The sequence below is a fragment of the Neopelma chrysocephalum genome, unplaced genomic scaffold, assembly GCF_003984885.1.
Source record: "Neopelma chrysocephalum unplaced genomic scaffold, ASM398488v2 Primary Assembly neopelma1_65, whole genome shotgun sequence".
NCBI classification, from domain to species: Eukaryota; Metazoa; Chordata; class Aves; order Passeriformes; family Pipridae; genus Neopelma; species Neopelma chrysocephalum.
This window is the reverse complement of record NW_020897722.1, coordinates 2,850,733-2,859,722: the sequence shown is the minus strand read 5'-3', so window position 1 is coordinate 2,859,722 and position 8,990 is coordinate 2,850,733. Positions and strand designations below refer to the sequence as shown.

General features: G+C 55.6%; 1 protein-coding gene across 2 annotated transcripts in view; it reads left to right on the top strand.

The window, feature by feature from the left end:
- The first annotated feature begins 366 nt into the window (after positions 1 to 366).
- Positions 367 to 8,990, top strand: part of RAI1 (retinoic acid induced 1) — a 74,232-nt gene continuing 65,608 nt past the window's right edge. Inside the window, exon 1 of one of the 2 annotated variants that reach the window (XM_027683816.1) lies at positions 367 to 435. The gene's annotated coding sequence lies outside the window, so the exon portion shown is untranslated. Of the gene's footprint in view, positions 436 to 1,263; positions 1,670 to 8,990 lie in introns of those variants that run through there. The other variant, XM_027683817.1, reaches the window with a different exon arrangement.

Sequence of the window (8,990 nt, the reverse complement as noted above, 5' to 3'; positions counted from 1 at the left end):
CCCGGTGCCCGGCGTGCCGTGCCCGCCCCCCGCCCCGGTGCCCGCGGTGCCCGGTATGCCCTGCCCAGCGCCCTCCCTCTGCCCCCCTGCCCGCGGTGCCCGGCGTGCCGTGCCCGCCCCCTGCCCCGGTGCCCGCGGGGCTCTGGCGGTGCGCGCCGCCCCCGCCGGGTGCGTGCCCGGTGCCACCGGCGGCGCTGCCGGCAGGTGTCGCCGCGGTCGCGGGCAGGCGGCGGGCGCGCGTGCACTTCCGACGGCGCTCGGTCATGCCCCCGCCGTCCCTCCCCTCGCTCCCGGCGCCGCGCGGGGCTCCCGCCCGCTGACACCGCCGAGGCGGCTCGCACGGCGCGGGAGAGCGGCGCGGCCGCCCGGGCATGGCCGCCGGGGCCGCCCCCGCCCAGCGCCGCCGCTGAGAGGCAGCGGGGCTCGGCCCGCCAGGTAAGGAGGGCTCCGGCTACGCGGATCCCGGAAGGGGGGGGGGGGAGAACCGGGCGGGCCGCTGAGCCCGGGAGGGGCCCGGGTAAGGCGGGGGGTGGTAGGGGCCGGCGGGAGGAGCGGAGGGGCCGAGCGAGCGGGCGCTGCCGGCGGCCGGGGGAGCCCTGCCCGCCGCCCCGTTACCCGCCCGGGGCTTCGCTTCTCAGCGGCGGCTGCAGCCGCTGGAGCGGCGGTGGCACCGCCGCCACATCCCCTTCCCTTCCCTTCCCTTCCCTTCCCTTCCCTTCCGCCCGCGCTCCCACCGCACCGCACTCGCATTTCCAACCTCAGCCCGTTTCGGTTCCCCCCCCCACAACCCTCCGAAACCCGCCTCGACCCCCCCAAAACGCGAGCCTGGCGCCGGGCTCGGTGACGTCACGGAGGGGCTCCCCGGCCCCCCCGGTCCCGCGGGTGCGGGTGGCCGCGGTGCTCCCAGCTGGTGGTGCCGAAACGCCGAGGGGGGACATGGTGCATCTCTGATAGCCCCGAGCCCCCCCTGAGCCCTTCTGCTGCAGCTGTGAAATTCCATTTAAATTCCTCTGTGTGTGTGTGTGTGTGTGTGTGTGTGTGTGTGTGTGTGTGTGTATTCCCACCCCCGCTGGAAATGTGCAGCTGGAGTAGCACCCTGAGCGTGGTGGTGGGATTCCAATGCAGATGCTGAGCTGCCCGGGGGTCGGCATCCCGAGGGCTCTCCGGCCGGTGGAAGCGTCGGGCTGACGTCGCAGACCTGCTGGAGGTTCTCGCTGACGTCAGAGCGGGATGTTGCTGGGGTGCGTGTTTGTCCCCCACTGCCTCAGACAGAGCGCGATGCCATCCCTTAGATGTGAGCAGGTTTTGGCTTTGGTGAAAGCTCTTGTGCCCACTGGCCCCTGCCAGCAATCCCCTTGGCTGCGAGCGGTGACCGGGTTGGCTGCCCTCAGGTGACCTCCCAAAGTGATGGTTTGGAAGAACAAACCCAACAGTTGGGGTTTTGCATGGGAGAGTGCTCCTAGGGCCCTGTGCCAGTGGAGGGAGGGCATTGCCGGTGGTGCCAGCACCTTCCAAGAGCTCTTCCAGCTCAGCTCCAGCTGCCCCAGCTCCTGGGCATCTCCGGAGCCTCCTTGGTGGTCCAGAAATGGTTCCTGCTGAGTGATGGGACTTTGTGGAGCGCTCCTGCCCTGCAGCTGCCTTCCCCGGGGCAGCAGCGTGTGTTCCCCAGGTGGGTGAGCAGTGCCGTGGTGGCTCTGTGGATGTGGGTGCTGTCACCTGTGTGTCGGTGGCAGAGGGTTGGGGGACCCACGGGGGGTGAGGCAGAGGTTGGCTGTGCGTGGTGCCTGCTGGTGCTGAGACTGTGTCTCCTGGTGTCTGTCACTGCCTGATGAAAATGGACCTTGAGCTGCTGGGGGATGGAGTCGAGAAGGATGGGAAGAAGCCAAGTGAGATGGAGGAAAGGACATGTTCCCCCCGAGTGCTCTTCCCTCCCTGTTTCCCATGGGATCGAGGTGTGCCTCAAGGCATGGCGAGAGTGATGATGGTGGGGGGTTCAGTGGGGGTCCGTGCACAGGGCTGAGGGCACTGCATCCTGAGCAGCAGCTCTGCAGCCTGGGGCCAGGAGCTGTGTGAAGTTCAAGGCAGGAAGTGAGAAATAAAAAAGAAAAAAAAATGAAAGAAAAATACCATAACCGGTAGAAACTGCCGTGGAGATTTAGGGAAGCGGCATGGCTGTGCCGTGGAGCCCAGAAAAAGTGTGCATCCTTGTCTGATGAGGAGCTGCCCGTGCCAGGGACCGCAGACCCACCTCTCCTCTCCCGGCTCTGTCTCCGCTGCAAGCCCCAGGGAACAATTGCATACAGAGTGCTTCGTTTCAGAGCCGCCACAGTCATTTCAGAGACCTTTTAGGCAGGAAAAGTGCTCTGTAGCGTGTAATTTGAAGGCTCTGCTCTGAACCTTCACTGTCGCTCTGCTAAATGATCCTCTGCTCTTCCAAACCTTTGCTGCCTGGAAACCAGCGGCAGTGACCTGGTTCTTGGCCTCGCTCGGTCCGAGGTCTCCCTTCAGCTCTGTGCTAAGGTGAGGGGAGTTGCAGGTTGCAAAGAGCAGCCCGAGGTGGTTCTCTGTCTTGCATGGGGCCTCTCACATGTCAGAGTCCTGGGAGATTTCAGCCAGTCTTAATCATCTCTCGCCTATGCCTGAGCTGCAGAGGTTGTCACAGCTCGCTAAGGATTTTCCAGCCTGGAGGGTCGAACCTTGTGAGGGCTCTGCAGGAAAATCTAGGGACTCCAACTGATTTCCCTCTGAAATGGGGCAGCTGCGGAATTCTTTTCTGTGATGTCCCTCAGGCTTGGCAGTTCACAGCAGGGAAGGACGGTTTGTTCTGCCATCAGAGAAAATGGCACAACTTTGGTTTAACTGATGGAGCCACTCCACAGCCTCACTGGCAGCACCGGAGCTGAGCCCAGAGGTGCCGGACCATCAGTCAGCCAGGGAGCGTGATATCACTGGGAGTTTCCTCATCTTTCCTCTCCTGCCCATCCTTGTTAGCTGCCCTAAAACTTTTGTGGGTTGCAGGCACACCTGCAGGAGCAGAGCAAGCTGTGGGTTTCCTCTCGCCCTGGGCGCTGCCTCCCCTGCCAGGTGCAGGCAGGGCTCTGAGTTGCCAGCAGCCAGGGCATGCAGGCAGCTTGGCAGTGAGGTGCAGGAAAAGGGAAAGGATGGGGAGAAGGAAAAACGTTTGAATATGAAGGGTTTGGCTGTCACCTGTCAGCCTGCTCCGGTCCCGTGCTGGGTTGGCACTGTGCAGGCACCTGCGTGTCTCCTCTCGCCTCGCATGGCTTTGCTCTGCCTTGGATTCGCTCCTGGTTCCTGCTGAGACAGGAGAGTCCCAGTGATGGTGGATTTCTGCACGTCACCAAATCACGGCCAGGGCAGGGGGAACTGTCTTCAGTCCATCCTAGTGGGCTGGATCAGCCCTGCCAGGTTCATATCTGCTCTTAAATCCAGCTGGTGCTGAGGACCCCACCCTCTCCCCAGGCGATTGATGCCGCTCACTAATGACAAGGCTTCTACTTGGCTTCTGCTCGCATCCTATCCCCCGCAGCCGGGCACAAGACACAGGAAAGGCATTTCCCTTTCCCTTCTTCACCTCTCAGAGGGATGCTCTGCAGCTACAGCCCTTCCAAAGAGCAGGCAGGATGCATCCCAGCTGCGGTGGAACAGGCAGACCTGTGTATTGTCCTCCCACCATCCTGTCCCATTGCCTGCTCGGAAACACGCTCAAAATCCACATGCTCAGCATAGCGTGGATTTGGGATTTCAGCATCGCGTGGATTTGGGATTTTCCCCAGGAGGGCTGGTATACAGCTCTTGAGGCCGGCAGCAAGGAAGCTTTCACCAGGTGTGGAGGAAGAGGAGGAAGAGGAGGAGGGAGGCAGGTGCAGGTGCTGGAGAACTGGTGTCACATCCAAGCGCAAAGAGCCGTCTCCGAGCAGCGGTCACCACCTGTGCCCACCAGCACCAGGCTGGAAAAAACTACACATTCCAGGCAGTCAAGGGCCATCATCAGCTCTGCAAGATGGAGAGTTGCTTCCTGGGGCTGGCAGTCACCCCCGGTGCCCGGCGGGAGGGTGGGATCGCTGTGGGAATGCCGCTTCACCGCGGGAAGGTGGCAGCTTGATTTTTGCTTCGGTTGCACGGCCTAGTTTTGAGAGCTGGAATATGCTCAAAGCTGGGCTTTCTGAGTTGCTTTTTTTGGTTTTGTTTTGTTTTAAATGACAGCATTTCCCCTTTAAATTTACATCTCTAGCTGGGGAACACAGAGCCTGGTGAGAGAGGGAGTGTGAGACTTTTATAAAAAGAACGAGTCGGGTTTTATTATCCCTTTGAGACGAGCAGGGAAAATCTATACTGAAGGCATGAAATAGCAATAAAAATGGACTTTTTGCCAAAGCAAAATTAATTGAGTGAATCTCAGTCCTCAAGCCTGAGCTCTGAGAGGCTTATGAGTTGGATATGAACCACGCTGCCCCCTTCCAGGCTCTCATCCCCCAAGGAGGGGAGGCAAATCCTCCCTCCGGTCCTTGGTGTGTGATATGATCAACGCACAGTAGCAGAGGACTCATGCTTGGGATACAGCAAGGCTGAGGTTGCCTCCAGCCCTGATGATCCCTGGAGCAAGGACCTTCTCCAGGTCCACTGGCTTGGGGATGCTGACGATCATTGTTCCGGCATTTCCATCACTGTGAATCATGGAATCCCATCTGGACTGTGGATTTGAGGGAGTTCAACAAGAGAAGGGAGGAAGACTGGACACAGGCTCCTTGAACCCACTCTAGAAGCCAGGAGAGGATCCTGCTGTCTTACCCTGGGCTGGGCTTGCTCTTATTGACTGTTTTCCTCCCTCATCTGCATCCTGCTCAAGACACACTCTGGGGTCTGGATCTCCAAAGTGCTTTCTGGGCAAATCCTTCACAGAAAAGGAAACTCCCTTCCTGGGGTTTGTTCTTCTGGATGTCATGTGCTGTGGCACCAGCTCAGCTCTGCCATTTTTAGGTGGGAGGATGGCAGGAGGAGCTGCTGGACAGAGCAGCAGAGGAAAGACAGATTCTTTTCAGCAGATGGTGCAAAGAGGATGAAGCTGTGTAAACCTCCTGAGTCCACCGGAGAGACAGAGATTAAATAGTGAGAGGGCTGAGAGGCAGCTCCAGGCAGGAGAAGGAAGGAGAAAAAAGGCAAATGGGGGTGGAAATAGGATTGGAGAGTGGAACTGGGGAGAGAAACTGTTGGTTTGAACAGGCATCCCTCACCCACATGATGTCTCCCCTCCAATTCGGAGGGCCTAGATTCAGTGCCATAAAAATATAGCCCTTTTCAATCCCTTATCTTGCAGGAGCAGAAACAATTGGCCTGCAAAGAAGGAGAAAACAATCTGTTTGACTGACAAACAAAACCACATTTCTGCACAAAAGGAGGAGGAGGAAGAGGCAGCTGTCTGGCTGCTGCTTCGGCTTTTTTCCTTTCCCCTCCCTCTCCTGTCCCCTCGCTGACGGTGTTGGAGCAGAGCCGCTACCCTTGCCAGCAAAACACCCGCCATTCTGACTGGCTGGGTTCAATGTCAGGCTCCTGCAGCAAATGTCATTTTCCTCCCTGCTGTCACCAGCCACGGTGGAGATGCACCAGCCCTGCTATGATGCCCTCCTGGGGATGGTGCAGGGAAAGGTGGTACCCTGGGGCAGAGCCCTGCTGTCAGGAGAGGTGCCTGCTGGATGCCAGAGACAGAAAGTGATGCTCAGGAGAGATGGACCAAGTCCAGCAGTTCATGGCAGCTGAGAGGGGACAGAGGGGACACAGGAGATCCCTCATCAGGGGACCTTGGGGAAGTTCAGCCAGGCTGTGGGCGATGCTGATATCGCAGCACGTGGGCAGCATCCGTGGAGCTCCCAAGTGCTGCAGCTGGAGATGCTGCTGGAACCTTGTCCTTCTCCAGCTCTGTGCCTCGGTTTCCCTGTCTGCAAGGTCAGCAGGATAACACACAGATGCTGTAAGAGAGCTGGGGCATAGAAAGTTGTTAACCTGGCAAGTTGTTATCCCAACAAGTAGTTATCCCTGAAAATTAATTATGGAAACCGCTCTACTAGCCAAATTGGTGCTTGGGGGAATCAGAGAGGAAGGAGCAGAGCCCATGGGATCTCAGCAGTTCTCCATCTCTCCGGAACAAACTCCTCACTTGGAGGCTCTTTTGAAAAAGAAACTGATTTTCCCCATGTGATTCCCTGACCAGGAGCAGCAGCAGTTTCCTGCCTGGAACAGCTTTCCAAGGGGACTCTGCTCTATGGGGACACGTGAAGCAAACACCCACGCTCTGAAAACAACCAAATGCAATACCCAGTGCCTGAACCTGGAAAAGCAGAGGCTGAAGCAAAACAATCTCTGCAGGGGCTGGTAGTGCACACAGAGGGAACTGAAGTAAATAAAGGGGCACAAGAAGCAAACCCTGAAGCCCCCAGGACACTCTTTTGATGCAGTTGCTGATGACCTACTGGAATCCACTGGAAAGATGATCCTGCAGTGGTGGGTGGTTCACTTTTTCCTTTTTTTTATTTTTTAAGGAGCTGTTTCACTTCACAGCCAAGTAGCAAAATAACATGTAAGAAATCAGAGATTCCAGGTGAGTTAATAACGAATAATGAGTCTCTCAGTTCCTGAGTGGTTCTCTTGTTGCCGCAGTCCAGGCATATAACAGCCTGGCTTTCCTGAGTATTCTCAGCCAGGCTTGTTGAAATGCTGGTATGGATTGATAGAAACATCCTGAATTCAAGGGAATTCAAGAGATCCAGCCTCTGCTTTCTTAGATTGCTATAACAGAAGCTTTGGGGAATATTTGACATGAAACATTGGAAGAATTTGGTTTCTTTTTAATTCCTGCACCTGAAATGAAGAATTTTCTGCACTTTTCTTTCCTCTTTTATTTCAAAGGAAGATGAGAGGAACTATCCCTGCACGTGTCAAACTGCGGGCAAGGGAAGATACGAAAGATGACTGGACTACTTTTACAACTTTGGCACTTGACTTTCCTCCCCAGAAGGGGAAGATGCACTGTCAGCCTGTCTTGTGATCAGGCTGTATCCTTTTGTTACCCTGATAAATGTCAGCTGACCAGGCTGAGATGTAAAAAAGCTCCATCTTTACCAGACTGTTGCTGCTCTGCCTCACACACAGTATTTGGGCAGGAAAGGGCCCAGCATCTCCTCATGTGAGTAGTGCTTGCAGACTTTGCCTGGCCCCCCAAGGTCTCCATCTCTTCCTTGCCCTGCCATGGCCCCCCAGGGTCCTCCAGCACCCTCTCTCCTTTACCTACTTCTGCCCCCACATTCTCCCTGACTTCTCCCTTCAGCTCCTTTCTCCGAGCTGAGCTCCAAGGGCAGAGGTGAGGGTTTGCCCTCCATGCTCAGTGCTGGTAGGTGCAATGCACAGCTTGTGCTGTGATAAAGTAAATCTAACAAAGATGTGGAGTTTGACTCCTGGGCAAGAAAAAGCATTCAGGTTTTAGCAGATTCCTGCTTCTCTGGTCCCACATGCTCCGAGCATGGCCATGGGAGCAGCTCTCAGGGTGAAGCCAGAGTTTGGCTCAGCTCAGAGCTTGAGGATATGAGGCAGCCTGGGTTATGCTGAAGCCCTGTCCCTCAGTTTCAGACGCTGGAGATGTCCGGATGCTCCCAGTCCCTGGCTGTTGGGACGGTATTTCCCATGGCAGAGCCAGCATTTGGTGAAGCAGCACACATCCATGTTTTTTCCAGAACCTGCCTGTAACCTCTCCTTTCCCTGGGCACCTCCCACCCCCTCCACCAGCTGCAATCACACAGTCCAGAAGCTCATCCTCAATGTTACTCTGCGCTCGTGTCTCTTGGGACTTGGCCAGCGTGTGTCAGGGCTACGCGCCTCTTCCTCTCCAGCTGCTCCGCGCTCGGCTGCGTCACCCGGAGCATCCCTTCCTCCTGCCAGGGGTGGCTTTGCACATCCTGTTTCCCGAGTTGCCTTGCCCTGATTTATACTAGGTCACAGGCGTGTGGATCCCTCACTTGGCCGTGGCAGCACAGCCTCTTTGATTAGGTGTATCTCCAAGCATGACTTCCATCTGCCCATCGGTCGCTAATTCCTGCAGCATTTACAGCCATGCAGGGGCCTCGGTCGTATGGAATAGCCACTGATGATGGCAGGACTGTGCTAAATGATCTATTCCACACGTTTCACCTCTTTCCTATTCGCAAATTGTTGGCGATTTTTTTGTAGTTGCATTAAGTATTCCGAGTGGCTGCGATTTCCCCCATCGTATTCATTATTCAAAATTGTTCTCCAGATAATTTCTGCAAATAATTCTCAGTCTTCGCTCTTTTGTGAATACTCGGTCTCAAGAATGAGAGTCGTTTTAATTGGGATCTCTCATCACATGATGGGTTTTGGCTTCCCGATTGGGCAGGCTTAATTTTTAGGCTTGAGGTTTGGGGAGGGAAACTGTTGCAGTTAAGAATTTGAAATTCACTTTCTTCCAATGTCTTTAGTTGATGCTTAACATTAACAGTCTGTCTTGCTTTTTATTTTTTTTTCCCCTTCCTGGCCAAAAATCCCTGTCGGTAACTTGTTGGCAAGAAACACTTGGAGAATATAAACAAAAAGGTGGCACCAAAACAGCTAAATTTAACATATCTGAAAACTGGAGTGATGATTCACAGTGGTTTGTTGTGTATTATTCACCTCGCTCTGGTAAAAATAATGATGAAAATAATTTAGAAACATAAAAAGTCACATAGCAAGGGGACATTTATAGCACTTGGTTTCATAAAATCTTCCCGTCAGCGGTTCTCTGTGTGCCTGAGAAACATCCTGTGGGCTGGCTGGTGTGTTGTACCCTGGCCCTTGATGCTCCAGGCCTGGGCTGGGGCTGCTGCCGGCTCAGTGGAGGGAAGGAAGGTTCAACCATCCTGGCACCTCATTGTAGGAGCAGGTGTCACACCTCATACTGCCTTGATCCACACCCTCAGCAGGAA